The sequence below is a fragment of the Triticum dicoccoides genome, chromosome 1B (assembly GCF_002162155.2).
Source record: "Triticum dicoccoides isolate Atlit2015 ecotype Zavitan chromosome 1B, WEW_v2.0, whole genome shotgun sequence".
Classification (NCBI taxonomy): domain Eukaryota; kingdom Viridiplantae; phylum Streptophyta; class Magnoliopsida; order Poales; family Poaceae; genus Triticum; species Triticum dicoccoides.
This window is the reverse complement of record NC_041381.1, coordinates 399,607,240-399,614,949: the sequence shown is the minus strand read 5'-3', so window position 1 is coordinate 399,614,949 and position 7,710 is coordinate 399,607,240.

The window sequence follows — 7,710 nt, the reverse complement described above, 5'->3', positions numbered from 1 at the left end:
AGGTACAATGTGAAGGTTAAGCTTCCGAAATTCCTCATGGAGAAGCGGTTGACTTTGTTGTAACATCAGGTTGTTACAATAAGATTTACGACTTAGCGCATCAGCCATGACGTTGGCTTTCCCTGGGGTGTAGGTTATTCCTAAGTCGAAGTCTGTGATCAACTCAACCCAACGTCTTTGCCTGAGATTCAGATCCGGTTGGATGAAGATGTACTTCAGGCTTTGGTGATCAGTGAATATCTCGCAACGATTACCGAGGAGGTAATGTCGCCAGGTCTTAAGTGCATAGACTACGGCTGCAAGCTCTAGATCATGAGTAGGATAATTCTCCTCATGTGGGTGCAATTGCCGTGAAGCGTAAGCAATTACGTGTCGATCTTGCATAAGAATGCAACCTAGTCCTTGTCGCGAGGCGTCGCAGTAGATAACAAAGTCCTTGGAGAAGTCTGGCGGTACCAGTACGGGAGCAGAGGTCAGGCGTCTTTTCAGTTCCTGAAAGCTGTGCTCACATTGTGGAGTCCATTCAAACTTCTTATCTTTCTTGAGGAGTTCGGTTAGAGGTTTAGCAACTTTGGAAAAGTTCTCGACAAAGCGACGGCAATAGCTCGCTAAGCCTAGAAAACTCCGAACTTGCTTGACCGATTCGGGTGGAGTCCAATCAAGGACGGCTTGAACTCGCTCAGGGTTAACAGCAATACCTTTACCAGATATTACATGACCCAGATAGGTCACTTCTGACAACCAGAATTCACATTTTGAAAATTTGGCATAAAGGCGATGCTCTCGAAGTTTCTTCAACACTAGCCTTAGATGTTCGGCATGTTCTTCCTCGTTCTTGGAGTAGATGAGTATATCATCGAGATAAACTACGACGAATTTATCCAAATACTCCATGAAGATTGAGTTCATTAACCGAGAAAAGGTGGCTGGAGCGTTGGTTAATCCGAAGGACATGACGGTGTACTCGTATTGGCCATAACGAGTAACAAAGGCCGTTTTAGGAATGTCCCCGTTTCTGATTTTGATTTGATGGTAGCCCAACCTCAAATCCATCTTGGAGAAGACTGAGGATCCAGCGAGCTGATCATACAGATCGTTGATCCTGGGAAGTGGATATTTGTTTTTGATTGTGACCAAATTGACAGGTCGGTAATCTACAACCATCCGGTCCGTACCATCCTTCTTCTTGACAAACAGGACAGGGCAAGCCCACGGAGATGAGCTAGGGCGGATGAAACCCTTTTTCAAGGATTCATCGAGTTGCTTCTTAAGCTCGGCTAGTTCTAGGGGTGCCATCTTATAGGGTCTTCTAGCAATCGGAACGGTTCCGGGGATGAGGTCGATTACGAACTCAACATCCCTGTCAGGTGGAACACCTGGCAATTCCTCTGGAAAGACATCCGGGAAGTCACGGACTACCGGAACATCCTCAAGGTCTGGCAGAGGGCTGGCGTTAAGAGAATATAGTTGTCGCTTGGCTATTCGGGTCAAAACATTGACTATCTTCCCCGAAGGATGGGTGAGTTGAACAGTCCTGGAGAAGCAATCAATTTTGGCTTGATGAGCTGACATCCAGTCCATACCCAAAATGATATTAATATCTGAAGATTTAAGGGCTATCAAAGATGCGAGGAAAACAAGCCTGTCGACTTGGATTTCATTTCCATGGCTTACTCTAGAAGTTTGCCATTTGGATCCCGGAGTTTGAATTACCATAGAGGTTGGCATATCACCGAATGCGACGTTATGCAAGCGAGCATAGTTTTCAGATATAAAAGAATGAGAGGCTCCTGTATCGAAAAGAACAGATGCCGGGTGGCAATTAACAAGAAGCGTACCGAGAACGACGTTGGGATCCTCTTGAGCTTCTTCGGCAGAGATACAGTTGACATGGCCACGTGAAGCGGTGACCGGCTTGGCGTGGAACACTTTCCCTGTCGGCTTGCCACGGCCAACAGCTTTAGCAGATTGATTGGGGTTGGTCTGGGGACACTCACGCATATAGTGGCCAGATTCCCCACACTTGAAACAAGTCACGGAACTGGTACGTGGAGGAGCATTATTGGTTGGACCCCCATAGGGCTTGGTCGGTGCAGACTGTTGAACGGGGCGAGGCGCCTGGAAAGATGGCCTCGGTGTGAACCTGGGTGGCAGGGCGGTGTTGGGCACCCACACGCGGCGCTTCTGAGGACCAGCACCGGATGAGGAACCCATGTCACGGCCATGCTTGCGTGTTGCATCATAGTCAGTCTGACCAGTTTCAGCACTGATGGCTTTGTTGACAAGTTTCGAAAAAGATGTGCACTCATGCAGACGGAGGTCGCGGCGAAGCTCAGGACTAAGGCCCTTACGGAACCTTGCTTGCTTCTTGGCGTCAGTAGACACTTCCTCAGTTGCATATCGGGCGAGATTACCAAACTCTCTGCTATAGGCATCCACAGAAAGTCGGCCTTGGGTGAAACTGCAAAATTCTTCACGTTTACGGTCCATGAGACCCTCCGGGATGTGATGTTCACGGAAAGCCTCGCTGAACTCAGCCCAAGTAGTGACATGGCCCGCTGGGCGCATAGCTCCATAATTCTCCCACCATAGACTGGCGGGGCCTTCAAGATGATATGCAGCAAAGGTGACCTTGTCAGCCTCCGCTACCAGCGCGGAACGCAGTTTGTGAGAGATACTGCGAAGCCAATCATCAGCGTCGAGAGGCTCGACGGAGTGGTGGAACGTGGGTGGATGCAATTTGATAAAATCACTGAGTGACACCACGTTAGCCCTCTGATGGTGTGCTGTATTCTGTTCAATACGCTCCAACAAACGGTTTGTCTCCCGCTTGTTTCTCTCAGCTTCCATCATAACCTCGGCTAGTGATGGAGGATGAGGCAGATTTGCATCCCTGGCTTCACTGCCTTCGGCCTGCTCTTGGGAAGCAGGGTTAGCGCGCGTGTTGACCATCCTAGGTAAACAAGACAATGATTTAGTCAGGATGGTAAAATTCCGACATAGGATACATAATGTAAGGAATAACTCGGAATGCAAGATGATCATCTGTATGACATGGCAGATACAGAAACTGCTTCTTTTATTCCATCGTCATACACACCATACAGGGTTTAGTACAAGACCAAACAAAGTACTAATACGGTGAAAAGAGGATTACATCTCATCGGAGGCATTCCAAGCTCCTATACATTATTTTTCTACACCTCCGGAAAGAGTACAAACTAGATCATATCCCACGAGTCACGCAGGACGATAGACGACACAGCTAGTGCGAACTAGTGACACTACCACTAACTCAGACCGATCCGTAGTAGTCCTCGTAGAAGTCACCTCCATAGCCTGGAAGCTCAACATGTTCATCCGGAAACAGACGATCTCGCGGAGCTTGTGGACCATAGGGGCTAGGATGAGGTCGTGGACCAACAAACGGTGGCCTGCGGGGACCGCGAGGTGGGGTGATGCCTCCTACATCACGCCAAACCATCACGTCTGGCAGAGCAGATCTCACAGGATAGAGATCGCGCATATCTGAATATCCAGCTTGCACCGCCGGTGCGAACCGAGTCAAAGTGGCCCAGTGGTCAGCACGGGTATTGAAGAGCTCTAACCTTAAGGCCCGATTTTCACGGTCCTTATCCTCGAGCATCTCAGCAGTGGTGCGAGTCCGTGAATCCTCCTGAGTGGAGTCAGCATAGATAGCCTGGAGATACCCTTGTGCTCCCGGAAGTGATCCTGGCATATACCGGAAGTCAGAGTCCCGAAATAAACCAGATCTGACTCGCATAATGGTCATCATAGAGTAGGCGGCGTCCTGCACAGCCATCTCAATAGTAATCCCGAGTCCATAAGAGCAGTGAAGAGGCTCGGTGGATCCAGGATAAGATGGAAATATCCTGACAGTGCAGAGATACTGGCTTTGATTAAAATCTCGGAATTGCTCTTCGACCGTGTACTCAGGATACCAGCGGTATCCAGCCTCAGTCATTACCCTGACCAACTTAGCAGTATGGCCTGGTACATCTAGGCATCGAGTCAGGCGAACCACTTGATTGAGGTCGCGAGTGGCCATCTGAAAGCACAATCATAATGCAAGGGCATTAGAATTTCTAGCAAAATTTCGGCAGCATAACAGCTGTAAATGCTCAAGAAGGATTTTGAGACATTTGACAAAGGATTTCGTACACACTCAACATCATCATATCAAAGTTCTGAAACCATTCTGGCAACATAATGTGGTAGTAGAACTGAACTAGGCTTGTATCCATCAAACTTATAAGGTACTACTGATTAGTAACTCGTGATCCTGATAGGGAGAACAGATCCTAATTCCTTAACCCCCGGTGGAAGAATGGACTGACTCAGATCAGAAAGTCATAAGACAAAGGAGTAAAAAGAACCTTACGTTCCAACCCACAAACAATTCCCCTACATATAACTAAAGAATTTCTAGACTCAACATCGACCAGTTTGGCTTGGAGAACCTACAGGCAGTCCGGCTCTGATGCCAACGCTGTCAGGACCCCGACTCGATGTCACATCGATCTAGCTGGTAACACCTCATATCACTTTGCGGCCTCACGCACGGTATCCCCACGGGTGTCGTCTTACCTTTTCCCGGGACCGTTTGCGCCTTTTGGCTCACGTATATGATAGTGTCGCTAGCATCCATATGATAAGGAGCCCGGGCTGACATGACTAGTCGTAAACCCAAAGTGGCACAGACTTACAGGGACGGGCATCCATGACCCAGCTTCGAACGTGTCGGTCATCAGCAAGTGGGTCCGGGCTGTAGCACTGGGCTAGCAGGACTCCGGTAAACCGGGCTGTAGCGGGCTAACAGGACTCCGGTACTCAAAGCGTGACATTTCCCCGAAGGGACAGACACAGGAACGAAGAAGGACACATGCCGGCCAGCCTAAGTGTTCCAGAGCAGTAGCAAGCTACCATGGCTCAGCGGTAACACTAGGAGACATTTCCCGGTAAGAGAGGCTACTAAGGATAAACAACTAGATAGTCAGATCCCACACATACCAAGCATTTCAATCATACACACAATATGCTCGATATGTGCAAATACAACGAAGCATCACAACATGACTCTATGACACAAGTACTTTATTTAAGGCTCAGGGAGCCATACATAACATACACAAAGGTACGGGTCTCACGACCCAACATACAAGTCATACAGTCATACAAGCCAGCAGCGGAAGTAACTTGTCTGAGTACAGACAACTAGTAAAAATAAAAGAGGCTTGGAAAGCCTAGCTATACTACGTGGTCCATCACAAGCTCAGGGTCACCACCCGGGTCTTTAGCCTACTCGTTGATGTCAACGTCTACATAGAACCCATCAGAAGGGGTTGTAGCATCTTCTGTAAAAATGTAGATTATAGCAACATGAGTACAAAGGTACTCAGCAAGACTTACATCAGATCCTACATACATGCATAGTATCAAGAAGGGTTGGTGGAGTTATTGCAGCAAGCCAGCTTTGACTCTTGGCTAGGCTATCCTACGATACTCCAACTTGAAATGGTTTTGCGCACACGAGTCCACTACTCACCACTTCAATACACTACCGAGGATCCACCTCCGTCTTCCTACGGAAGGGCCATCCTCGGCACTCACACTTATCTTGAGGCTTTTAGTAGATTCCATTTACTTGTCTATGAACTGTATAGGCAACCAAGTAGTCCTTTACCGCGGACGCGGCTATTCGAATAGATCATGTTAACCCTGCAGGGGTGTACTTCTTCATACATGTTTCCACCACTTAGCGTCTGCACACGACATGTGCTCGGCAGACTTCAAGCGAAAGCCGACGTGGGTGTAGACCACGACCTACCTAAACACTTAAGTCTCTAGTCCAGGTTTATCGCCTATTCAGGTTCCATCCGCAGGGAGTCCGGCCGAGGTTTCCCATACGGCCCCGAACGATGTGAACAGGGTTCCCGAGATACCTAACGGGTATTCGGTACACCGTGCCACGTACCTACCGCATCACAGCCCACCCCTACGGTCAGCGCTGTCCACGGCCTCCAGTAGGCTACAAACACCAGAAACTACTTGCAACTCCTGGACAGAGAGCTAGGGTGAATAAGAAGTCGAGCGGGGTCATATGTCAGGGCCCAATGTATGGTAGTAGCTGATTCTTAAATCACACATACAGATCTCAGTGCTTAAGGTCGGCTTCAATGAAACAACCCACCATGTACTCCTACATGGCCTCTCATCGATACCTTTACCAAATCGTGTTCACCACACCACTCTCATTACCGACATAATCATTTCACTCTAGCCCATCACCCAGATGAACCAGACCTGACACGACTCTAAGCATAGCAGGCATAGCAAGGTAGGAACAACACATACATATGGCTCAATCAATTCCTACACATGCTAGTGGGTTTCATCTAGTTACTGTGGCAATGACAGGTCATGCAGAGGAAATGGGTTCAACTACCGTAGCACACAGCAGTTTGAATCGCGTTGTCTTAATGCAGTAAAAGAGAGCAGGGGCGAGAACATGGGATTGTATCGATATGATCAAATGGTTGGTTGCTTGCCTGATGGTTCGATGCACGGATACGGTTCTTCGTTAGGGTAATCACGGTACTCCTCGGGGACAGAACCTGTCGCAAAGGACAGCGATACACAAGCATCACCAAACAATGTGCAACAATATGATGCATGCATGAAACATGGCAATATGAGTGTGTTGGGCTAATGCAACTAAAGCCAGAGGGGTTTGAACAAATTTGAATCAAAGATTCAAATTCCAAATTCAAATATGGCCTTTTAAAGTGCCTTTTCTTGTTCTGCTTAAAACATCAATTTAACTTGTTTGATCATGCATGAAAATAGTACAGATGGATAGATTGGATTTTTCTGATCATTTTTCATATATAATTTGTCCAATTTGGAGTTACAGAATAAAAGTTATGAATTTTTGAAGTTTAAATAATATTCTGGAATTTCCTGATTTAATTTAAATCCAGAAAATCAATTACTGCGTCAGCCTGACGTCAGTGTGACGTCAGCAGGTCAACGGAACAGGTCTGGGTCAAACCTGACAGTGGGTCCCGCATGTCAGGGTGATTATTTTAATTAAAATCTAATTAAAACTAATCCTGTTTAATTAACAGGGCTGGGCCCCACCTGTCATTGACTCAGGGGAGTCAACCAGGGCCCACCCGTGGTCAAAGTCAAAGTCGGCTGCCGGCGTTTAGTCGCCGGCGAGCCCGACGCGGCGGCGGAAGTGGTTTTGGCCATTTCGGCCACCAAATGGACCGCGGAGACCACCGGAGTGGAGCTGAGGACAACCCGCAGCTCTTGGCGGAGTCCGTTGGGGTCGGGGTGGCCGGAGTCGACGGCGGCGAGCTCGGCTGCGGCCGCCGGGGTTCGGTCGTGCACGGGAACGGGGTTGGAGCTCGAAGTCGAGTGAAGCGAGGCGCTAGGGATGCTCTACGGGGTCTTGCGAACTCGTTGGACTCGCCGGGGTGACCAAATGGTCACCGGAGCTGCGTCGACGGCGAGCTCGGCGACGGCGGAGGTTCGGCCGTGGTGGGGAGGAGGCTACGGTGGGGGAACGAGGGGGAGAAGAGGGGAAAACGGTGGCGTAGCTCACCGCGGTTGCAGTGGGCGTCGAAGCGGGCTCGGGGACGCGTTGGAGACGACGAATTCGACGGCGACGATGGTCGGAGTCCG